Here is a 26,941-nt window from a genome sequence, read left to right as displayed (position 1 = left end):
TTCTAGCTCTATTCAATAAAATCACAGATTGGTAGTAAAAATTAAATGACTCAATTTGTAAAAAATATTTAAAATACAATTTGGTGTTTACCCTTTCTCTGCATGTATAATTCCAGCCCTCTGGCTTAAATTGGTTTTATCAAAGTGGTGATATTCAGCATGGTGTGAGTAAAAGACCAACACATTCTTGTAATCAAGATACATTTGGGAGATTTAGCAACATTCTTTTCTAAACATATTTTCATAGGTGCTCTGTATTTTAAATTACTTTTTTTGGTAACTGGAGCACTGCAAAATATTCCTGTGACTTTTAAAATGTACAGCTCGCAAGGTCCCTGAAGTGATGCAGCAATAGCCATTGCACTGCTACAAATCTACTTTGCAATTATAATACTATCTGTGTACACAATGCATTTGAACTATTGCCAAATCTACTTCACAGTTTTCTAGAATGACTGTTTTGTTTTGTCTTCTCATGGTGTTAAATTAGAGGACTCTTAAAATATTGATTTAAGCTCTTAGGCTTGGACATTGATCTAACTCATGCTTGCTGAAAACTGATTTATAGATAAACTCTACCCTACACTGGAAGAGGCTAGGTTAGATGCTCAAAGAAAAGCTGGTGACCTATCAATTGTGAAACTGGAAGTTTTACTTCTTAGCACTCCTAAACTTGCATAATACTTAAGGCACTCTAAGCTGGACAAAGTTAGCAACAAAAATATTTGAGCAGTTAATAAATTTATTAATACTTTAGCAGAAATATTTAAAATCAAAAGGTATTTAAGGTAGGTGGGAAAGTCAATTTCAGTGCAAAATTATTGTGTAGATAATTGGATAACGTGAACACATAAGTCTGTATCACAGGGATATGTAACTGCCTTATGTATGAAAAGGGACTTACATACTGCACTTTTTGTGTTGGTATTCAATTTCTGCAGTATTAGGAACACAAAGCTAACTAAAGTGATACAAAGTGGAGAATTCTATCCTTTGATGACACAATAATGTTGACATTAAGGAGTATGGGAAAGGAAAGCCACACAGGAAAGGAAATTTGTCTCAAGAAAGAAAGATCCTGTACTTCCGAAAAGAACTAGCTACATACTTAAGCAAATGATGTCACATTGGTGTATGATCTATGAATTAGAAGTAGGTAAAATTCTGAGAATTTGCAAATTACCAGAATTTCAGTTTGTCTGAAATTGCCACAGACTTGTAAGAGCAGTTTTTCAGCTCATGTGAGCTCCATGTCAGACTCCTAACAACCAAGTAGTATATCTTGCATTTTATAAAAGTTCTCAAAATCGGGGTTCTTTGGAGAGATTTCAGTTCAAGAGAGAAACTCTAAGCATTGGGTTGTACTGAAATGATCGCTGCACAGGAAGAAATAGGTAATTGGAATGAATCACTTTTTAATGTTCCCTTTTAGGCCATATTTGCAGCATATCTTTCAGGTCATTGTGCCACAGTTCTTTCAAAAATAGAAGAATTATGGTGTTCTTTGTTTTGTTTTGTTTTGTTTTGTTTTGGTTTGGTTTGGTTTGGTTTGGTTTGGTTTGTTTGTTTGTGTTTGTTTTTGTTTGCTTGTTTGCTTGTTAGTTTGTTTGCAAGGAAACAAGTATTGGACAGGGTAACTGGATTATTGGTTTTTTTGCTCAATCTACAGATTAAGCTATGAATAGATCTCTGCAATATGGACAATCCCTGTAGGAGAAAGGAGACAGAGAAGGGGGCTGTTCTGTCGCTCTTAGCTATTTCATGACATCTAGATTAACGTTAACAGTATGATAAATTCCACACAATTAATTCATTTTGTTGGGTCTTTTAAGCAGAGTTTATGTCAAACAAAAACAAAAACTTGACTGAGTGGGACTAGACAGGTAAATATCATGTGCAAATGGAAAATAACCTTGAATTTTTATTGGAAAGAAATGTATGAAGCAATGACATTGGGCAGCCCTTATGGACATGAATTCCCTTATACAGAACACCACGTAAATTGCATTTGCACTGTGTAACAATTCTTGTGTTTCATCCCGAAGAACAAATAATGCTAAAGCAAAATAGTAAGCCACTGCAAAGAAACTGCTGTGCCATCTTAGCACAACGTTAGACCTAGACTAATTAACTATACGGAGGATTACCAAACTATCATATCTGTATTCTGTCTGGGACACAGACATCAGTCAAGCAGATAGTTCAAAGCTGTATGTTTCATTATTCAGTGTAGATATGAATTACCTCATTGCATTTACACATTTTACACTGTTGGAAGTGCAAAGCCTTCAAAAATCAAACCACAAACATAAAAGGTTTTATGCAAGATCATGTAAGAGAAGTCTTTAAACAGAACATGTGGAAATATGAGGTGAATTGTGCCCACATACATCATGGTGAACTTGGGCAAAATAGATTTTCCTCCTGCAAGCAAAAAAGTCATATTCAAAGTAATGAACTGGTATCTGGATATCTGAGTGTTTATCCTGTGGCTGTCATGATTAAGGACAGTACTTTGCATTTTTGGATTCTTCAAATGACCTTTGGTCACAGGCTCATACTTCTACCTATGATTTTAGGTAAAGCAATGGCAGTGATAGTCAACTAACTTGCTATATCATATTCCTGGTGTTCTAGTCTAGAAATTAATGAGCACTTCTCAAAGTGAAATGCTCACAGAGAGATCTTCTAAGCTATTTTTTAAACCATTTTAATAAATCAGCAAAAAGATCCAGTAACTGTATATGTTTTAACTATACAAAAAAATCTCATAAACTTTTCCTATATATGTTGGATTTATTGTATTTCTCCAAAGCAATTTGAAAGGCACTGAATTATACTCCTTTCAGGTTCTGAAAGAATTTCAGTAATAGAAGCAGAAAAGTTGCTGCTGAAATTCATTTTTTATAGATTTATAGGAAAACTGAAAACTGCTTTGATGTCTTTTGCATTCCCTTGCCAGTTAAGAAAAAAAAAAAAAATAGAACTTCCATTAAATTTAACAACACTCCCTTCCTCTCCCCCACTTCAAACCTCATTTATCTTTCATGAGCCCTGGGCATCTTGCCATAATAAAACTGTGCATAATACTAGAATTCTATAATCATCTAGCTTCTTTTTTTTTTTTTACTGTCAACTCACTGTGGCATTGACCCTGTCATTTAAGAAGTTGGTTTGAATAGGTTAACACTTTAAAAGCTACAGCATATAGATCAATATTCAAAGCACTGAGCTTGGACAATTAATGGACCCAATTTTCAGAGGGATTGCAAGCTCCACTTTCTGTTAATAGCATTCCTCGTAGTTTAGCTTTGCCTAAAAATAGCAACTGGGATTTACACTTTTTCAGGGGTTGTGGAAAGAAGATAAAATATTAACTTATATTAGAAAATGTAACAACATGTTATGCATCCTTGAATTCGGTAGATATTTTTTGTTATCAATTTAGATTGGATGGCTTTCCAAGGGAAAATTATGAATTTCTGGTGAATCAAATAATGTCTGATTATACTTCAAATGTTCTGTAGGTGTTTCTCATAAGAGCTAATAATATGTCTACTAAGACCTTAATTTTTTCAAATTTTTGATGAGGTAGATCATGACCCTTTTTAACATCTAGTCCTATTATATTTTGTATTAATTTAAGGGCATTCATTGTCTCTGGGAAGCTGGTGCAATGAAGGCAAGGCCAAAAATATCATTGATTTTGTTTGAGTCATCCCAAACTATTAAAGGGGAGTTTTTTGCTCTGTTTTTGTTTGGATTTTTTTTTTTTTTTCCCAGATGTAGGTGTCTGTAATGAAAAGACCTACATCAGACTGTCTGTCCAGACCTCTTTTAAAAAGGCTGGATCAAAAGATAGATACTTAGGGTGATTGATCCTAATGTGAAAATGCTAATTATTTCCAGTGAGTGAGTATTTCTCTGCAACTGCTTTTTTAATTTTTTTTTAAATTTTATTTTATTTCTTTTTTTTATTTATTTTTAGTTTTATTTTTATTTTTTATTGCAGGGACTATACCCGATGTTAGGTTCTTATGTCTGGAGCTACTTCTGAAGGACATACTGGATACTGTTTTTGGAATTTTGAGCTGTAAATGTAACCAGTAACCCCATACTGAACTCCCACATTCATCAACTGGAGCTATACAGCAGAGTTAAAAATATGAAAAAGAAAATAATTAGTATACTATAGAAAGAAACCTCAGATATACTTCTTTTGGAAATGCTAACTGTATACTTTCAAATGCACAATCAAGGCAATAGAGGCAAAATGACAAACTGAAGATTGCAAAAAGAGTAGAGTTTGGTACTTAAGATCACAGAGCTAGAGAGCAGGTAAGGGAACAAACTTTGTGGAGGGGACAGGTTTTCTGTGTATATTTCATCTTAAAGACATTACTCTTTGAGGAAAATGCCTTTGAGATCACATTAATAAATATTACATAACTTAGTTCCAATGCTGACACCAAATATACATAGGAATTCTAAGGCATTTTCTTTAATGCAGAATCTTCTTGAAATTTCTTCAGTATTTCATTTCCAAAGTCCATAAAGTCTCTGTTTTAAAACTGCAAAAATGAAGCCAATTAATCAGAAGCTACACTGCAGCATATAACAAAAGAGAAATGAGATTTTATAACAATCTTTTTTCCTCGTCAAATATTTGAGCAGTGATGGCAAGTTTTCTCACAGAAAGAAGTTAACAGAAGTATAAAGAGGAAGTCTGGTCTGGTAGTTAAGGTGGTAATGTGACAAATGTGATACCTAGGTTAAGTTCCCTCATGTGCTGTAGACCTTCTCTGTGACCTTGAACAAATTGCCTAGTGGAATTTTTTTTGCTTACCTGTAGTGATTTGAAAACCAGGCAGGCAGACCAACCAGGTTAGCTAGATTAATTAGATATATTTAGTCACTGGAGGACGATACAAGCAGGCAACTTCTTCTGCCTACTTTAGGACAGGATGAATTATCTTTAGAGGTAATTTCTCTCTCTTACTTTGGACTAGATACTTAAAGTGAGGTGAGACTTATCCCACTTTTAATCTTCTTACGCCTCAATTCTCCCCACACCTGTAAAATGAGCATAATGACAGGCTTTTATGAAATGAGTAAAGTTTACAGCACTAAAATACTGTAAGAATAGGGTGATAAAAGTACCACAGACACATAACTTCAACCATAGTATTTTGTTAAGCTCAATTCTAGCACTCTTGAAATCAACTTGAATCAGAATACTATCCTGATTGCCATATGGTTGGGTTGCTCTTAGTTATTCGAAGTCCAACACTTGGCACTAAATTGTTGAGGAGATAATGAAAGACAAGATATAAATAAATGTTAGTCAGCCTTCAGGTGTTGGAAAATCCTATTTGTTACAGTCACACATGGTATCTATCAGCAAACCTAGTGTTAAGTGCACTGGGTACCTATCGCTGAAAATCTGACTTTATTGTAAACTGCAAGGGACATTTCCATTGTGAGTTTCTGCCCTTTGCTTGGAAGGAAGTTAAATTCATTTTTCAGCTATAGACAACAAATGACTGAAACCAGAAGAATTTTCAGGCCAAGTTCTCAGCCGTTTGTCAAAATGAATTGACATGTCAGTGATTTCTAGCAAGAAGATGACTTCAGTGCAGCAGTCTATGAATTGAAACTGCAAAAGCTCCTAGCTGTAGAGTTTTGTTGTTGTTGTTTGTTTGTTTGGTGGTGGTGATGGTTTGGTGTTTGTTTGGTTGTTTGTTGGTTTTTTTGTTGTTGTTTTGTTTTGTTTTTTAATTGGAGTTCTGTGCAGTTTATTGAAGTTCTTTTTTATTGAAGTTATTTGAGTTTAGGGTGGGTTATATTTGCAATACAAAACTGTCAAGCAAATTTTACCTCTTTTTCTTACTGAAGGAATGCTCGTTTCTGTCAGAGGACCGCATTTAAGACTGCTATATCTGTCTCGTGTGGATGGAATACCTCCTCTGGACAGTAAGTTCGTCAAGGCAGAGTAACTGTATCAGAGAAAGCTTCAAGGGTAAATACAAGCTACCAACTGTCTTTATCATCAAGGCACATGTAAGTCCGATAATGATTAGCTCTACTGCAGGACAGAGTGACTTAGGAAAGTATCAGTTTTAGGATTATTAGAATATTTTCTGTCGAGGATTAACCACTCTAGTTTTTTCAGTGAAAGGGTGTTGTCCAAGGCTGAGGTGTTCATTTAGTCATGGTGTAAATCTGTGACTTCAAGAGAACCCACAGAGAAGGTAGGTCTTTCAAATGGAAACTGAAAAATTTCAAGCCTGTGTTCTGAGTAGAACAGAATTTATGCATTTTGTTCATTTATCTACTTTGTATGGGTAAAAAACCCCAAATTTTCCTTTCCCCTTGCATACATGTACTCATAACCAGGGCATCTTTTTAAAGAAACATCAGTTTTGGTCTCTCCAGAGAACATTTGAAAGTGCTTGAATACATGATAATTTCAATTGCTCTTGAGTTGCTCTGGTTTTCAGATAATCTTCTTCATTTTATTCTCACTCTGATACCACTACTTTCATCTTCATGGCTGATTCCAAAATACTTCTGTTTTCTGTGGAAATTCTATAATGATCATGAGGCTTCTTAATATGCATCTTCCAAATTATTTCCTTTATAACAATTAAAACAGTCTAAATATTCTAAATTCTGTGAATAATTTGTAATGTGAAAGTTGCCATCCCCTTTCTGTGACTAGGCAGCTGATTTCTCCAGTAAGTAGGAGGCAATATAATTTTGATTTTAATTCTTAGCGGTGGTGTTCAGATAGTTCAGAAGTATGGAACTGTGTTCATGGTTACTACATTTCAGTTTGAAACAAGGAAGATTCTACTTTATAAAAGGAAAACCAGTGCCAAAAAGATGTATAAAATGACATTTTCAACACTGAAGTATCACTGCCCCGTGTAAACTGTACTTCCTGTTCTGCTCTGTAAGTCACTAGCTGGGATCCATTTAGGAATGTGTTAAATGAGGTCTTGTTTACCTCATATCTTAATGTGTTCTTTAAAATATGGGGAGAATAACAGCCCTCAAAACACTGTGGCTGATTCATTAGGTGTTATCATTTTTCTGGAAACAGGAATAAAGGTGATGTGAATAAGCTTTAAATTATCTGAGGCAGAACCTGATGTTTCCACATGCTTATATTTCCTCATAAGAACTTTCTGCTTCATACTAACCCAGCAGCCAGAATAAAACTTATTAGAACAAACTGTGGTCTCTCAGGAACCTTCAGCTTCTCAAGTCAATGGATTAATCTTATATAAATAACTTGATATTCTTATTTAGTCAATTTTTCCCTATCTGTTCTCAGTACAGCACCATCTCTGGTCTAGTCTCCCTCCAGGCTGAGTCCAGTAATATGTGCTGTGTCTGGTTGTTGCTTGGATTCATTTTTCTGCTTTGTATCTTTATGCCATATCAATGCAAAGCAAATTAGGCAAGATACAGCATGCATATTCCCAAAAGGAATACAAGGAAAATAAGCTAATGTAAGTTGCCAGTGTTACTGTAGTACTGCCAACATCAACCACTCTGCTGGAGAAAGAATTTCCTGTTATATTAAGGTAATATCAACCTGATTAATATGTTAGTATAATATTTTTTTTTAATCTCTTTCGTTCCTGTGCTGCAAATAGGTTTTGCAGCCAATAACTTCTGCTGTAAACAGGAAACACTTCTCAGTTCCTCACGCCATTACTAATCCTATTTTTCCTAACTTCTCTAAATTTATGTCAGTTTCTAAAATGCCTTTAGTCTATTTAGTATTGATTACATTTGTTATAATAGTTAGAAAGGATTATAGTACAAGGTGGTATTTGCTACTGCTTTCTGGCCCTCTCTTTGTATGATGTAGACTCAGTCAGCCCACCATCAATGATAACCATCAAGAACTGAGATCTTTGACCATTATTTACATGGAAATACCATAAATTATAGCAGCAAAATGCAGCTGTGCTCTGCAGATAAAATTCAGCCTATGTTTACCAGCAGAATATTGACTTCACTGTGGCTCTACTATATTGCTTTCTCCTTCCTTGATACAACTTTTCCTGCCCCAAAATATTAGCACAACTGTGGCCGAACCAGAAAAAAAACTGTTCAAGGCCCCCAAGGCTTATTTGGTAAATATTTTGTAACCCTTTCTAGAAAACATGATAGATTTACTGCATATAGATTTATAAAAGGAAGGTTATTTTAAGCAGGATGTCTTCTTTTGCATTTCAAGACCTTCTGCCTGTGTTGTTACTTCCTCTGCCATTCATATTTATGAGTAACATCACTGTATTTGTTAGCATATTAGTTACAAATTAGTATTACTATGTGTGCACTGTGTTTTTAACAGAATTCATAAATATGATTAAAAAAATACAGCTAAATAAAGCAGTTAGCTTTCAAGCAGTCACTCAGCTAGTCTCCAAATCACAAGTTCTTTGGAAGACACCTATCACATATCAGCCAGCATTAAGAATCCAACATTTTCAAAGGTTAGTGACACAGAATGCAATCATGTAAGCTGTAGTTCTTCCAAAGTACTAACTTTCCTTTAGCTAATATCAATATTTTAATGGAAATGCTACTGGGCTTGGTACTGTGCGCTCAGGAGCTAGTCTACATATTTCATAATAAATATGGAAAGACAAACAAACTTATGTTTGTGACTGTGCTTTCCTGAACATACTTGATCTCCAGGATCCTTCTCAAAATGTCTTTGTTCTTGTCTCACCATTTATATTGCAATTTGCAGTATTTTATTTTTATGCTAATGCAAGGATGTAGAGTTTTTTTAGCTCCAGTAACAAGGCATAAAGAATAAAATCATGCAGGTGGGAGAAACAGCTTCTCTCATATCTGTAATTTTGAATCCATCCACTAATTTGACAAGGATCTCAAACACTGTAAAATTTTTTATGACTTCTATGAAAATAGGCAGTCAGATACGGGAGAGATACTTTATTAATGCCTTACTAAGGGAGAATTTTCATATGTCATAAATATTGAAAATCAAGCTCCATTGGCTCATGGAACTATTTCTTTGAAAATCTGACTCTGAGTCTCATCCGTATCTCCTTACTCTTTGACAGATGTCCAGTGTTCTGCATGAAGATGTATCTTAGAGAAATGAAACAATAAAAGTGTTTTCATTTCAGTTGTTTCAATTTGGATGCTTGTTTTCATTCTCATAAGCAAATGTTTTCCTCTTGTTCTTTCCTAAACTGCCATGGGATAAAATAAAATAAATCTCTAAGAACAAAAAGAAAACAACAAAGCTCTTAAGAGGCTGTTTGGTTTTTGTTTAGACTCTTAACATCTGTTTCATTATTCTTCACTGGTTCCGGATTTAATAAGGCCGTGTAAGTCTTTAAGAAAACAGCAATTAAAAAGTTGTTTTGATTTTTTTAAAATGCATTTGGCTTCAGATGTTAATATAAAATCATCTTCTCCAGTTTTTCTTTGTGTGTAATTCCTATTCTTTTTTTTTTTTCAAATAACATGAAGGTATATTTTCTATGAATAACAGCACACAGCTCTTGTTTTGCATACTGACCTGACTCACAATAAATAAATCTTAATTCTAATGAAATAATCAATTTTTTTGAAAGCAATATTCATGAGATCCAGATCAAAATCTGGCCTCTTCTGATCATATCTGTCTCTATGCAAGTAGTAATGAAACATTTGAGGAAATGTCACTATAATAGTTTTCATTTTCTATTTTCTGACAAGAAATAAATGATTAACTGGTTTCTTACCTGAGAACTTCGCATTCATTGGTGGGCTTTCTCTGCCTTTTACCTTACTGTTTCAGTACTATTACTGAATATGTCACCCTACTCCTTTCAGCTTTTTATGTCCTAATCTGCCTCAGACGTAACACTGGTCTTAACAAAGTTGGCATATTCGGGAACCGCATTTACTGAAGAATATGGCTTTGTTATAGTGAGTTCACAGGATGTAGAGCAAGAATACTCAGATAAATAATAAATAAATGGTCTAGGCTTACCCAGATAACTCCTTGGCATGTTTGCTAGAAATGTAGAGACAGAGTAGGATTGAGAAAGAATTTTAAAATTTATTTTGTTGTTGTTGTTGGGGTTTTTTTTAACAGCTCAAAAACTAGACTTTATCAGTCTTTCTTTAAGATTTATTACTTTTTAGACAATGGTGTATATTCCACAGGAAATTAAGACAGTAATTAAATTGTGAACTGCATTATGCAAGCTTTCATGGTGCTGCTGGCTTCCATTCCCAGACACTCGAATGCACTTGAGGTGCCTTTTTTCTCTTGAGGTAGGTTGTGTTCATGTATGTCACTGTTTCTTGTGTAGTGGGGTGTTTCAGGAATACACTGAAACAGGGAAATTAGATGTACTGTATCTACAAATCTGTGAAGCTTTACAGACTTGTTTGCTTCTGTAGCAATCAAGTAATTTCTCTCCTAATTACAACAATAGCAATGCTCCAGTATAGTATCTGGCAGCTAAAAATGCCTTTTGACAGTGTTCCATCATCACCCTCCTACTGCTAAATCTTTAATAACATTTATAATATCAGCTGTCATCAGATAGAGTTCCAATGTTAATTTATCTTTATTTCTCCCCTTTGCACTTTGCTAGAAATCAGTAGAAATGTGAAATACACAGTTACTGACTGAAACCTGTACCGCCTCAAAGATGCATTCTCAATAGGCTAAATTATCCCCAAATTAATATACAACATTAAAATGCAATTAAACTTAAAATTGAGTTTTAGAGAGTTGTAATAAAAGTTTAAAGAGGAAACTGATAGTTGAAAATCTCTCTATATTTTTTCATGAATTTTCCCAGACTAGTTATCATATTTTTCCAACATTTGCAATGCTTATTTGACATCTCCAATACCCATTTTAGCATTATATTTTCTTTAGGAAAAGAAAATGACCCATACTCTACTTATAAGCCTTATAGTTAAAACAAAAGCAAGTGAGAAAGACATTTGTATTCTGTAAGAGATTACAGTATAACCTTCTCAAAATGTTATTCTGTTTAGATGAGTTGTAAGTATTCACCCTGCACAGTCACAAAGCTGAAATGGATGCACTGATCTGAAATAGCTATTGGTGCTGATTTTTGTATAAGTTAAAAATTATTTGATTAATACAAATTGAGAAAAATATTTTGAGTGAGAATGTGATCAATTTTGTGAACAACAGCTGCAGAAAACCATCTTCCGTCTTGGAATTTTCAGTCAATTCTCATACACCTTTAGGGCTGGGTTGCTGGATTGTTCAGAACAACATGAAGAATGAGGTTTAAGGTTCGTCTTCACTCTTTCTTCTTTTGAGTTTTAAAGACAGCAGGAAATTCTGGGAAAATTAATGTATTCAGTCTATTCAGTAAAATCATTAAAATTAGGAAAGATCAAGATCTTTTTCACTAAAACACTAAAACTGTGGGTTGTTGTTGGTTTTTTTGTTTGTTTGTTTTGTTCTGTTTTGTTATGTTTGTTTGTTTTTTCTGTCAACCACCAAATGTTGCCGTGTAGGCAATACTCTATACTTAGACCTCTCTTGAGTTGAATTAGTGACAAGTTTAAAACGCAGAAAGCTGTCTTGGACATTACTTTGGATAGTAAAATCTGAAAAATCAAGTCCACATCTGAAAAAAAGGTCTTTCTGCTATTTTTAATAAAAATGAGTATCTTAATGCCCTTGCATTGTTGGCAGAGACTAGCAAGAGTCATCAACCTTACATACTCTTTATAGTAACAGACCTTTTCAAAAAGTCAGGTCTACAAGGGTGGTAAATAGCTGTTTCATATTCAAACACACTTGGCTGCTTTCTCATTTCAAAACCTAGGAATTCCTCCTCTAGGAATTACTTCATCAATAAAAAATGTATAGTACAGAATGGCAGCTTAGCACTCCTGACTTGGGCAGTTGCCCTGTGTGTCAGATTTCAATATATCTATCTTTAGTGCAGTATTCTCAGACTCAGTGCAATATATAACTTGTTCATAGTTGCTAAACCTTGGCTTTTGGTTCCTCTTGTTTAAAAGGTGACTGTCCTCTCTAAAGTGTCTGTGTTTAAACCTAATCTTGCTTATGTGGACAATATCACATCATAATGAGAAACATTTCTCAAGGGGAAATTAAAGAAGCATGAACCTCTACAGATAGAACAATCTGGCTCTGATAAGCATTCATAATTTAGACACTTAACTGGACCTCTCTCTCATCTTAAAAACTTTTTAGGTTTTCTTAAAATACTTCCATATTTTATGGGTTTATCAGGGCACACTTATCAGAATATTATTTTTTGTGTTATTCTGGTATAAACTCTACATTTCTATGTGTAACTGGGAGGTTACAGGATTCAAACAGGATTCAATAATGGGATTCATTGAGTGAAGTTTTGTTCTGGAAGGCCATATTTGTTTCAAGACTGGGACTGGATTCTATAGACTATAGTTCATGGTGGTACTAGGGCAGACTGTTAACAAAAAAAAAAAAAAAAAAAAAAAAGCTCCTATCTTCCTGAAATGGTAGATATAAAACAGAAAGTGGGTTTAAAATTTCTTCTAGGAAAAGTACTTATTTGGTACGTTCAACTTTTCTAGTCTAATAAATATTTCAAGAATGCTTTCGAAGTTTTCTACTTTCTGTGCCAGTGAAAAAAGGAAATGCACATGGGAGGAATACAATATTTACTCTTTTTGCCTTCCCTTATATAAATAATCACCATTTTCCATGAAGAAAATCCAAAATATTGAATCAGTTTTTATATACTTGCCCAATACTGTACAGAACTTCTCTTTTCCAGGGACTGAAAATTCTCCATTGATATTCTATGATATTTTTCTTTGTGATGTTTATTGCTCTGTAAATATTGGGTCCATACTAGGCTGCTTTAGCTGAGGTAAGATTATTAGAAAAGGTGTTAACTCATCCTCTTTATGTAGAGAGAGACCTGGGAATGCTCCTGGAGGTAGGGTTCACATGCACAACTCCCTACTTCATGATGGAGGAAGAGTTACCAACACAGCATTTTCCATACAATCCTACATTTTTGTGCCATTTATTATTTTATCTACTCACTGGGTCCCAGAGCTAATGCAAATTAATGATCATTTCTATTACCTGTCTATGATAGACATAAAAGTAACTTTTTAGAGAATTTAGATCTTCTGATCTGAAGGTCTATCCCTAATCTAGGAAACTTTCAATAGCAGCTTGCTCTTTAGTGCAGTCCAAAGTTCATTCTGCCATATTCCCATTTCGCCCATGATCAGGTTTTTCGGTTTCGTGTTCTATTTCTTCCTTCTGATAGATAAAGCAGAATGTGGCATGATATAGTTACCTGAAGGCTTTTATCTAGTGCCATTTGGCACTTGCTAGGGTACCAGATGTAAATAAAGGGGACTGGCAGCTAGGACACAGACCTTGTCAGAGGCCCTTGAACTTCTGTAGTGTCAGCTGGAGTCCAGGTAGAACACCCTCTGGACTGTATGTGTAGTAATGATTTGATCCATTTATCACAGAAGAGTTTTCTCTAACACTTGGATTTGGCAAAAAACAAATCACTATTTTCTTCAAGTTCTTCAGTGACATTCCAGGAAGCGTAATTGCTGCTGAATGGCAGGGATACAGACAGTCAGGTTATACTATTTAATGGCTGTGAACCATTTCATCTTACATAAGCTCATCCTGTCGCCTTTTATTAATTGATGATTAATAGATTTTAGAACTTCCTCCTAAGCTTATAGTTATGTATGTGAAGTAGCTATAAAATCAATAGCTCTTTGCGTGTGGATCCAGATGCTTTACTAATTTAGCCTTCATTATGCTTCCCTGCAGCAGGTAATAAGCCTTAATAGTCCCAAATAGCATACAGGGAATCTGAAATAAAGATAGATTTATTCAGTTACCCAAGGCTATGCTGCAGGTACGGTTCTGAGATTAGCATTACTTGCTTTGATATTTTCAGATTCCGTTTAATCCTAAGGATTTTCACACCCAAACCTTCCAAGACTGTCTCCAAATATGGTCTAAATTAATCAATACACACAGTATTATAAAAAATCCTGGGGAGTCTGGGATGAAAGTTGTGTTTCATCTGTGGCAAAGCCAAGGACAGTTTTCTTGAAAAAACTTTCAGAGTTAGGATACTGTACAGGCAAATAATGATCCCTTACAAGAAACATATCACAGTGTGTATATATCTTCATCCTCACCTATTGTCTTTGGTGGAGTGGTCTAAGCATCTTAAGTCAATTTTTACATTCTTAGCAATGAGAATTCATTCCCAAGGGACAGCAAATGGTACCTGTGGGAGACATAGTATCTGCTCATTAGAATTCAAGCATACACTAACATTGTAACTCCAACATTGTAAGTTAGAGTCTTTTTTACCAGAACACGGGATAAAATTAATCTATGACTAATCATTCCTTATCAAGTGGTAAGGAATCTTTTATAATTGATGATCCAAAATATAAATAACAGATTTTTAGGTTAGATCAGTATGTTACGATGAGCCCAGAACTGAGCATGCTGGCTTAAATCTTCAAAGCTTGTATACTGAAAAAGAAATTATTTGTTACTTTTGTTGCAGTTTCCAGTAGAGTGGCTGTTTTGCATATGTAATTTATCAATTTTGCAAAATAAGAAAAATAATTCATTATCATCAAGGCTCTCAAAAATGGGCTGTTTAAGTGTTTCATTGAAAATTTTGTTTTAGAGAATTTCCTTTCTATAATTTCAAAAAATAACATCTGTAATTTCAAAAGAAGTAAAATACTGCAAATCTTAGCTGCAAGTAACAGGTTGATTCCACTTGGTATGAAAATCGAAATACTGAAGAATGAAAATAAATTGTGTGTTAGAATATTCAATTTTAATAAATTATCTTTTCTATTCCAAGAGCAATACTGCTTTTATTTTTATCCTGTAATCAGCCTCAGGAGTTTGAGTTGGCAAGGAAATTTCTTTTTTAGCCTGTAGCCATGTGCTTTCTTGTTTTCTTTCATCCAACAGTTTTATTTATCCCCTCTTGCTGCCATCTTTTATTCTCTTATGCATACTCACACTTTCTGATCCCCTGCCTTGTATTTCATTTTCTCAATTCTTATCCCAGCAGATTTCTTTTCAAAATACAGGCATAGCTCTGAGAAAATGGCTTGGGAAGTAGGATCCCTGGGGATAAGGCCTCAGGAAATGAAATAACTCAGCTTAAACATAACAATGAGTTAGTCACAGGATTGGGATGAATGCAGTTAAGTGTGCTGGTTTTATTTTGTTTGTTTCTTGAACAGCAGTTCTAATTTCCCTGTGCTAAATAATCATACTTTAAGCCTATCTAAAAGTAAAAAGAATTTTTAAATTGAAGTAATAGATTTGAACTTCAGTTTAATTAAGGTTTTTATTTCACTTGATAATAAAGGTCTGTTTAGTGGTTGTTTTGGCTATATTTCAACAAACTTCATGCACACAAAAAAATCCAGTCCTATGGTATTAAATCAGCATACATTATCAGAAAGATTATAGATAACAGCTGGTCTGGTTGATGATAGCTGAGGAAAAACAAGTTTTGCTAGCTGGAATGATTGTTTCCGAAGGGCTCACATTGGTGAGATGACAAAATCAAATACAGATTGTACCCTGATCCATTGGCATTGTAATTCATGTGACTGAAATCTACATATGCAATCTGGTGGTTCTTTTCAATTGCACCTTTTTTCCTCACTCTACATATAAAAGACAAATGGTATTTTGTTTTCCCTGCACTGCAGCAAATAATTGTCAGATGTTGTTTTAGTCCATTTAGTCATTGCTCCATGTAAGATATGATCTGAATGGAACAATGGCATGATTTGATACAAATTGTGCTAGTTCACCTGTACTAGTTATTAATAATTGCTGAGATAAAAAAATATATTTACCTTATTTACCAGCCACCTGTAATAAATGATTGCAAAGCGTAATTTATTTCCCAGAATCTAATGTATGAGTTTCATACATTATATACTGGTTTATGCTAATGTAGAAAACTGTGTTTTAAACTATAGCCAAATTCTGTGGTATAACCTCAGAGACTTGGATAGGACTGTGCAGGCTATAGATCAGGAAGGAATCTGACTTTTAGTGGTTTTATTTTATAGTCTATCAGGACAGCGTGGAAATGAGCTATTTCTATTAGCATAGTAATGAAGCATTTTTTTCCAAAGATAGTGAATGAAATCAACATGCTAATTAGATTTTATGTATAACACTTGATGGCCAACATTAGTCAAATAGATAAGGGAAACTTCCATCTAATGCATGCCAATATTTTTGTTTATATAGAACAAGGAAGAACAAGAAGATAACATGAGCCACCGTGAGAGGAGCACTTATCAAGATGAAATCAGGTGCATCTCATCTCTTCACTTACATTATGCAGATCTGGAAAGGAAAAAACTACTACAGAGGAGAAAATAAAAAATTCTCAGCATGGTGTGGTATGCATCACATGATTCAGATAAGGTCATGCACATGATTATAGAGATAAAACATACATGTACATCACCGGTGATATACACACATTTAGGTAAGAATCATAATATTTCGTATCTAATCTTACACACATGCATAGTTTTATTATTAGTTTGGTCACAGCCCTTTCTTCTAAAGGTAATGAAAAATCTGAAGCCCAGAGACTTTTGTTTCCAGTGCTCTAACAGTGTATTTTAAACCCTCGGGCATACTTGCTGAAACTCAGTTGCCCTGAAATATGACAGTGAGGCTGTTGTGACCGGTGGCACTGATTAAACAGAATTTGATTTCTAGCCACTTTTTTCAGACTATCAGACCGAGAGTCCAATAGTAAGAACATGTAGCTAGAGAAGGTTAATATTCTTTCACCTTTATATGAACCAATATGAAAGATTTTCTTCGTGTTATTGTAAAGTGCTCATGTTTACACAGAAATAATTCACATTTTTCGTACTACACTTATTCACAAGAACTACTACACAGGATTACTCTGTTCATGGAAGCAAGACTGATTAATTATGTTCTGTAACATCTTGAATCCATTTCTAGAATTACCAAAGAACATATCTTATTCCTTTCTTTAAGGATGAATATTTTTACCATAGTTTCTTTTTCTCTACTTTTATATTCTTTTTCTTACCTGTATCCTTCTTTCCCTTTATATATCTAGTACCATTAACAGTTCTTTCTCTGTTTCTCACGTACTTATCATGAAGCAATTACAGCTGTAGATTTTCCTTCCTGCTTGCAAAATTGCATGATTTTGTATTCAATTAAATGATTTTCAGATAAGTCTACCATATTGTTTTTAACATAGAAAAATTCATAAAAATTATGTATAAGAGTTCACTTTATTTGAGGCAGAATTAAAAAAATTATTTGTTTCATTCATATGAGGTAGCCAGGAGAGGTTGAAAAGGAAACATTCTTATACCAGCAAAATTTTCTCTGATTATGCAGCTGTAGAAAGAAAAGGTAATTGACATTTACTCACTCTCATATAGAGACAAAATGACTACTTTCATCATATCTCTTTTGCACAGTATTTAAACTATAAGTGGAAATAGCTTTTGACAAATTGGAAGTAACTCAGCAAATATATTAATAGTAATTTATGTGAATCATGTATAATATAATTTATGCCAAGATTGCTGAAATTTTATCAGATCATCACTCTGTGAAAGTACAGAATAATATATTGACCTACCCAAGTAAAAAACTTTAAATACAGCTTATCCGGCACTTTACTTTCTCAGTATGAAATAAGCAGCTGCATTAGCCATGTACCAAAGATCCATAATATATCACTGTTCTACTTTATTTAGCTCTTGAGTAAAAATTATTCCAGAACACAATCTTAGATGTAAACACTCTCACACTGTTCATAATTCTGTTGTGTAAACAGACTTTCACCTATATAAATAGATAAAAACAAGGCAAAATACTCTCACATTATGGGAGGCTGAAAACTGTGGATTCCAATCCAAGTATTGTACTTTCATTGTGATCCTTAATGGAGGCGAATTGACTGAATTACATAAATAGGTGGTGGTCGGTTTTTTTTGTTGGTGTGGGTTTTTTTTGTTTTTTTTTTTTTTTTTATTTGTATATTCTCTTTGTGGTTGTCTAAGACTTTCATAGCAGAGTAAACATATCCACAGAGAAAAGTGTCACGGCTACGGAAAAGCTGCTTTCTGCATGTAATATTCTATTTAATCTAATATTTAAAAGCTGATGGAATGTTCTGAAAGTTTTTTATTCCAAAATGAGAAACAATCCAAATATTTATCTAGAAAACAATTGTTCATGATTCTATGCCTTTTTCAGACATATATAAAATGAATCCTGTCCTCATGGAATTTTGCCTTCAACACCACAACACTGTGTTGCAATTATAGTGTATTAAGGGTGGTATTTCACAGTTTTTACTCTGTGAGTGATAGTGGATAACCATTCCTATTCATTTTATCCATGACATTTATCATTCCAGAGACCTCTATCATATTCTGTCATTTTTTATTTATTCCTTTGAGAAACTGAAGAGCACTGAACAGTTTCAATCTTTTCTTGCTGAGAAACCACTCCACAGTTTTGATAATCTTCATTGCCTCAGACAGACTGTAACTGGTGCCTTCTCCTCAGAGTCCATGTAAGCCCTACCACCTTTGTACCCAGCAGGCAAGCCAACACATTGTCCTCACTGCAATCACAAAACTTCTGTATATCTGTGTCCCTGATAACAGAATCCCCTCTTACTAGGACTTGCTTATTGGACAAGTTCCTACCTGCAATAGGGTATTTTTGGCACTGGAATATAAAAGATCATGATTTGGGAGACAGAAAAGAAAGAGTAATAAAGAAACTCTCTCAGCAATAGCATAACTTCAGTCTCTTGTTTCTTTTCTTTTTTTGCTTACATGGGCTGTTTACCTGGAGGTAAGACTGTCCTATGACTTGTTTATCCAGCTTACGTTATCTTGGTTTTGTCCAGGTTACTGTGTCTGGTCTTAAGAGCCAAGTAATGAGTAAATAAGTAACAAAGATGTTTTTTCTATAGTTTTGCATGGGTTTTTTTTATTTTTTTTTGAACATCGTTATTGCAAATGTTTGAAAAAATAGTGCTTGCAATGATATTTGTTGTCCCCTCTCTCAAAAGTATTGTGTGAGATGTGTCCCTTAAGTTCAGTTCAGTTCAATGCAGATTTAGGTTAGATTGTGAAAAGAGATTGTTAATTATGTAGATTCCAGCAAGGACCAGTGTGTTCTGTGAACACAAAACGTAATGTTGAAATAGAGATTACTACAACTTTGTAGGAGTAGTTACAATGTAACCCCTACATTTATGCTGACCTAAAGTTACATTTGGCTCTTTGGAGGCAACCGCGAGGCTGATGTGGCCCCCAGTAAAAATGAGTTTGACACCCCATCTTGCAGTCTTCCATCCTTTCCCCTCCCCCCCACCTCATTGTAGAAGCTGAAATAATAAATTAAAAAACTGTGGTCTGGGGTAGAAGTTTGTTAATTTCACTTCAAAATGTAGTCACTTTACAAAACAAAACCAAGTGAAAACAGTGAGTTATACTGAGATTGTGATTCCTTAAAACAAACACAAAAATTGTTTTACAATTCCAGTAAAGCTCAAAACAACAATTTTCATTTCTGTTTGCTTGAAAGTGAGTCCTTCTACAACATCTGTAATGGCTAGCCCAGTGTTATATTTTGTAGGAATAAAATCACATACCATGTGAGTCAGAATTATTTCATTGTGGATCAAAGCCATGTTTTAATGTGGCAGAGAGCACTGAAATAGTTCTCACAGTATGTTCTGTCAATATCTTCTAAAAAAAAACTGTATTAACTTCACCACTCCAGAAAAGAACTACCATTCAGTTTGTATGAATAAACTGAAATATTTCTGAATGGACTTCAGCACTCTTTCTGTAATATGGCAGTTAACTTGAAGTAGATGAAGTTAAATAATCACTAAATTGTGTTTGTAATTGGAACTATAGACCAAAACATGTAATGAACGTACATTTATCTTATGGTTGGTGGTGTTATGAATATTTCTTGATATTTTCAGTCAAATTGCAGCCTTTCTTTTAAGATCTGGATTGAATACTGGACGCTATAAAATCAATAATTTTGAAATAGATGTATATCATGGATTTCTCTACTAAACTTGCATGGCTTGAATTGATGTTGCCACCTATCCCTATTTGTAATATTAACTTTTTAATTTTTATTTATTTATTTATTTATTGGAAACCCTGAGTTTTTATCTGTCTTCAACTTTTGTCCTTTTAGGTGGATTTTTTCACAGAGCAAGTGCAAGCTTTTATATGATAGATAGATTGAATGAAGCATCATTTTCATAAAAGATGTGGCTTCTGTTGATAAAACTTGCCCTTGAAAAATTGCTATATAAATCATGCAAAAAGTTAAATTGTTCCATTTGAACTGCTATGCTACAAATTACGGGGACCATTTCAGTCTTTTACTGTTGCAACAAATGTTCATTTTCCTCTCTGCAAGATAATTCTTTGAAACAGAAACAAGTCTTGAACAAAAAATGCAGCTTGTTGGAGAGAAGATATCGGTCCTTGTTGACTTACTACTTACATTCTTTGTATCCTGGAATATAATGAGATTTTTCATGTTCATTTTTCATTTTATTAATAATCAAGAGTTCTTTAGAAAATATTCCCTCTGAAATAGAAACATAATAATGTGCATATTAAGCTGTAATATATCTTATTGCATTCAGTCTGCTATATATACCCTACTAGTGGTATTTTCATTTTTTGTATATGAGTGGTGTTGATTTACAGCTCTAAATCTGTTACTATACTTTTAATTGTTGGATCTAATACCTCTGGGTTATTGTACACTACTCATGAGCTCTTTATCAAGTTCTACATCATCAGCTACTTATGACAGAAAGAAAAGGAAGTTGCTGTTCTTCTGAGCGTATTTTGTCCAGTTGATCACAACTTCTGGAAAGTGGTTTATATTTTTTTATTTTTCAGAATTATATCTGCAATTTTAAGAGACAATATTTCTATGATATCTTTTTAGAAAAACCTCTCTTCTGAATTTTTTATTTTTCCAGCCACTTTCAAATATCAGGATAAAGTTCTGCCAGCAAGTCAAGTTATTGAATAAAGCAACTGTCATCCTCTGTGCTTAACAATCCATCTTCAATCCGTTTGGCTTCATGTCACAGATGAGTCCTTATCTGGCAAGAAAATGTATGTTACTGTTTTCATCAGGGCTGTTTTGTTTGTTCTTTCTTCTAGGAATACTGAAAACATTAGCAAGCTCTACATGATTCAAATTTGTTTCAAGACCTTTTCTTTTTTTAAAAGAATAGGCCATACTAAGTCATTCTCAGACATCCTGACACAGCTGTAATCACAGAGCTCCAGAAGAGATGAGCAATCTGACAGGCAAATCATCACTAAGAATTCTAATGTTCTTCTTCCCTAACTCTGTGCTTAAAACACTCCATCCCTTGAAATTCACAACTTTTTTCTTTCTCTTCTCACATATAGTCAGTGTGTTTGTGAACACTGAAAGAACTGCAAAACCTGTGGACCTTCCACTCTGGTGATTTAATTAAAGAATCTAAAATTCAAGATAGTGACAGCCATGGTCAGTAAGGGTATCCTAGAAGAAGACCCAAATTAAAAAGAAAACCCAAGTAAAGTTACCAAAATAAGGTTCACAGTGTGAAACAGTTAAAAATCAGTACAGTCGTATCAGGAGACCTCTCTCATATTCATCCCGCACTGAGCTTCCATGGGTGGCATTATGAGGTGTGTTACCTGGGGAGAAAACAAAAATTATTGTTCAATCCTCCCCTGAAACATGGTTGGGTGTCATGTTGTTCTTAATGTTTTATTTCTTCGTGGCTCATACATCATCAAAAGGATTGTCTGGCACTAGATAGGTTTTATGATCAAAGAATCCACCCAGCTTCTGCCTCCTGGCTGCCCATCATGTTCCAGGATGTTTCAATGGAGTTCAGCCAAATGTTACATATTTTCAGCCTGTTCTTTCTCCCTAATCTTGAAGCAAAAATCAATGTATGGCTTAAAGTAAAAGTGTCAATATTCTTCCTTCCAGCTACTATTCCACATTCTGTATATTGATGGAAAACAGAAAAGTTGCTGGATGGGAGATTCAGTTTCAAATATTTCTGTGGAGTTGAATAAACTAAATCAACAGTGTGTAACATATTCCTTTTACCTACACTTTCCAGAATCTCAGCCCTCTAAAACATAGGTCTCATGAATGGGTTTTCTTATGCGTTCTCCAGGGCAAATAGATTTTGCTCGGTCCGACAGGCTGAGTGAGGTGAGACTGCTGCAGCTCCATGACCTAGGTCCCACCAGCAATGGGGCTGAGCATGCATTCCTAGTAGGCATGTTCACTAAGACCACACATACACACAAATATACATGGACATCTGTACAGATCAGTGGAGACTGACAGAGCACTCATATTAACAGAGAGCACAATGCCCTCACCCTGATCCCTTATCTGGTTGAACTAGGTGGAGGTGCATAGTAAGACTATAAATACACAAATGTACAATAGAGATCCCCCCAGCAGCTGGGCTCAGACACTCAGTCTGCCCAGTGGCTATCCTTGAATCCCTGTCTCCCCAGTTGCTGTCAAATGGACATACAAGTCTCAAGCTGCAACACCACTCCAATTGCTGGTACACACTCCTCACTCACACCCATCTGGACCCCAGTAGTCAATTCCCCCATAGTCTTGTCGTTAGAGACACACACCTCCACTCTTCCTCGCTCCTCAGCCACATCAGTCACTCACCAGAGTCTGGCTTGAGCTTCACTAGCATTCACATGCTCACTTGCACACCACATAATCATAGAATCATAGAACAGTTTGCTTTGGAAGGGACTTTCAAAGCTCATCTAGTCTAACTCCTCTGCAATGAGCAGGGACATCTTCAGCTAGATCAGGTTGCTCAGAGCCTCATCCAGCCAGGCCTTGAATGTTTTCCAGGGATGGGGTGTATACCACCTCTTGTATTTTATCACCTGCATTGTAAAAAAATTCTTCAGTCTCCGCTCTTTTAGTTTAAAACCATTACCTCTTGTTCTCTTGTAACATGCCCCTCTAAAAAGTCTGTTCTCATCATCCTTATAGGGTTATCTTATGTATTGAAAAGCCACAATAATGTCCCTTTCTTCTTCAGGCTGAACAATGCCAACTCTTTCGTTGTGGAGAGGTGTTCCAGACCCCAGATCATAAGATCCAGTGTCTGGGAGCTGAACCTTAGCCCTGGTTTCAGTCCTGTGGCTGGCAATGTGTTTCACTTGGGTCACTCCAGTCACAGCCACCCAAGAACATGACCTACGGGTTGACTCTAATTTCTGGCACCCAGACCCTCATACAGACACACAGTAGAGAGAGTGAGTCCGTCACCTAGGAAAGAGTTAGAGAGGAATTTAACATGAAGACAGGACAGATAGCACGTCAGACAATTGTACCAACCAGACAACTATTTACACGATGTCTACTACTAACTCCTTAAACCTGTTTTCCCATACTTGTTTCTCTCAAATCACCTAAATCCCCAAATGCTCATTCCCTGTTTTCCAGCTGGTCAGCTGCAAACATATATTGGTGTCTGGGGTTGCTCCTGCCCAGGTGCAGGACTTTGCACTTCCATTTGTGGAACTGTATGAGATTCCTGTCAGCACATTTCCTCAGCCTGCTTCCACCTTCCTGATCCAGACATAAATTACCCTTTTTATGAGATGAGCCACTATATAGCCCACTATGTGAACATTTTTGTGAGGAGAATTCAAGGGACAGTCAGCCTGCCATATCTTGGCACAGGGTAGAGCTTGCAAATGAGAGTAGGAAGAAAAAGGTACAAGGTCAAAGAGAAAAACAGGTAGCAAGTTTTAAGTCTAGCTTATTCAGTCCTGTCCATAAGGTCTATGGGGACTGAAATAGAGATCAAGGTAAATCCTCCCTTCTCTGCTTCCTGACTTGTCTGGGAAATACAGATAGAGAACACATGCATGAGTTTAGAAGAATGGAGAGAGGTACATAGACAGTAATACCAGTGTAACGTTAGACTCATAAACACAGTGGCATACATGGATTTTAGGTCATTAGCAAACAATAGGGCTTGAATTCATAGAGAAGGACTTTCAGGAATTTAGGTATCTAGTGATGCAAAGAAATAAACAAACAGAAAAGGAAATAAACACAAGAAACAAACCTTAAAAAACAAAACAAAACAAAAACATGTAATGAGATTAAAAAGAAACAATGCTACCTAAAAGGTTTGGCTATGTAATAACAACCAAAATCCATTACAGTTAAGTATGATTTTCAGAAAGGTACTGTGGATAGCTAAAAAAGGGTTTTAAACTGAATTTAAGTTCCAAGATCCTTAAAAGTAAAATAAAAGGATCTTGCTGCAGGAAAACTTGACAGAAATATAAGTTTATTCATTACCAAGAGTGGATCATAAAAGTTCTCTTAGGGACACTAATATTCCCCAGTGGCTCTATACGTAATGTTTATACTTCACTTACTTTCTTTAGATTGTTTTCATAGGTCCAGATGTATATTTTCATTTTTATAGACTTGCAGGTATTTAAAGTGCTTTTTTACTCTTCACATTTTTTCTTTTGTAAATACTACTACACTGATCAAAAGCTTTATGCTTGAAGACACCTTTAGAGTCTGTCTCCAGTTGTATAAATCATGTCTGATAGCATAATTCTGTCTAGATCATCAAAGTACCTTAAAACTTGGCAGAGGTCTTCAGAACAGTCTAAACAAGTCAGCTGGAGTTTAGTGTCTGATAAAATCCTAGCAGTTTTTACAGGTTAGAACTTAGGTTTGTATTGTGTTTATCCAATTCTGTGGTGGCTCCTTAGCTGACCTTATTACCATCACATTGTTTACAAATTCTGATGCCATTCTACAAGTACATTTTTAACCATGAACAACTTGCAGAAGCAACATAGAAACATAAATGTGTTTTCGTTTATCTAAACATGAGTGTTCTCTCTGAGAGCTGCAAACAAGTATTGAAGTGCTATTGTATTGCTGTATTTGCAGAGCAGGTTGCTCTGTCTGGAAGCCAGTTGCTCTAAAGTAAACACTGTTCTTTAGAAAAGAACAAGAAGTAAAAGAAAAAAAAAAAAAAAAAGGAAGATATGAGATGCTATAGCAACCTGAAGGAAAAATATCTTTTTTTTAAAAAAGTATAAATCTTCTTGAACACCAAAGATGTGAAAGTTTGAGTGCCATTCTACAGATTCTGTTTTTTTTTTTATAAGACATTGCACTTTTGGCAGTGAAATTTCAGTGACAGAATACTAAGGCTTTGGTTTGGACACTTTAAGAGTTTCTCTCACATTTGCAGTGCAGTCCTGAGACTGATGTCACCACTTACTATTAGAGAGGAGAATATTTGATACTGAAGGTCCCTGGAGCTCCGATCAGTTTTCTATGGTATATCTGTTCTCTAGATATTTAACGTCCCTTAAGCCTGATATGGTCTGGTAAGTTAACACATCTTATATTTTATGGGGAATAAAGAATTTTGTTATCTCTGCTTCTCCATTAAGATACACATTCATAGTACTTGATCTAGCTGCTCCCTTTGTAATTACATATAGCTGTATAAAAAGTAAAAATGAAAGATCAGCATAATATCATACACAGGTAAACACATCCTGCTGAAAAATGCTGAATGCAGATAGATTAAAAAAACATGGATGGAAACATGCTTCTCTGCATCCAGAGAAGCATGTATCCAGATCCATATCTGTGGGTCTGACCCCTTTCCTTTTGATGGATCAGGGCTCATTGCTTCAGGAGCAGACATAGATCAGACTCTGTATTTCATCTGACCTGTAATTCTTTCTGCCTTGGTGGCAAGCACCAGATGTTTCTGAGGAGATGCTAAAGCAGGCTACCCACAGAGACTGTTTCTTTCAAATCCCAGACACCGAGTGCTTGTTTTTTTCCTCTGAAGCAGAAGGAGCTGTCACTTGGGTGTTCCAGTATCTGGATTTTCCACAGCTTTCAGAAGCCTTGAGGGCTTTGAACAGCTGACTGATCTGTCCCAAAAATGCTAGACATTAGTTTGGGTCTTGGCTAGTACTGAGACATTAATGTAAAGGCTGTTTAAAGTACAATCACTACTGTAACAAGTGTGACAGTAAGCTGAGGTTGGTCAAACCAAAAAGAAAATAAAAGGACCATAAATTTGCTGCTGTCAGAAATTATAACTCGAATAGCTAAAAGCATTGCAGGTAAGTTCAAAACGATGAGCCTTTGTAACATCGTTCCTTCTAAGTAATATCTCAAATGCCGTAAGATTGAAGTGGGGTTGGAAACATCTGTCCCATTCTTTGCAGACAAGGAAAAAGCTCATGAGAAATTCTGTACCTATACTTGCTAACCCCAAAAGAGCAAAGGGAAAGAAACAAACAGTTCCTTACTGTTGCTTTGTTTGATTTGCTGCTATAAAGCAGTATATTTGCAGAATAACATCTTATAAAACGTGACACTTAGTTTCTGGAAAATTTCATGTCGATTCTGCTACCACATATTCTGGAGCAAAGACCCAAAATAATTACATAGAATTACTATTAATAATAGCAGTAATAAAGGTATCTCTTGCCAAGTAGTTATTTTAATAGTAGATAGAAGGAGAAAAAAGTGTGTTTTGCTGATATAACATGATGTTCCAGATCTAATGCAGTTGAAGCCGATAAAGATGAAGACAAAGAATCTTGTAGCAGTTGAAACTTTCTTGATTTTATATTTAAATTTCCTATTACTTTCTATATTGTTTTATAACTCAAGTGCAAACTCATGTCTAGTAGAGTTTTC

The sequence above is a fragment of the Patagioenas fasciata genome, chromosome 5 (genome assembly GCF_037038585.1).
Source record: "Patagioenas fasciata isolate bPatFas1 chromosome 5, bPatFas1.hap1, whole genome shotgun sequence".
NCBI classification, from domain to species: Eukaryota; Metazoa; Chordata; class Aves; order Columbiformes; family Columbidae; genus Patagioenas; species Patagioenas fasciata.
This window is presented reverse-complemented; position numbering follows the sequence as displayed.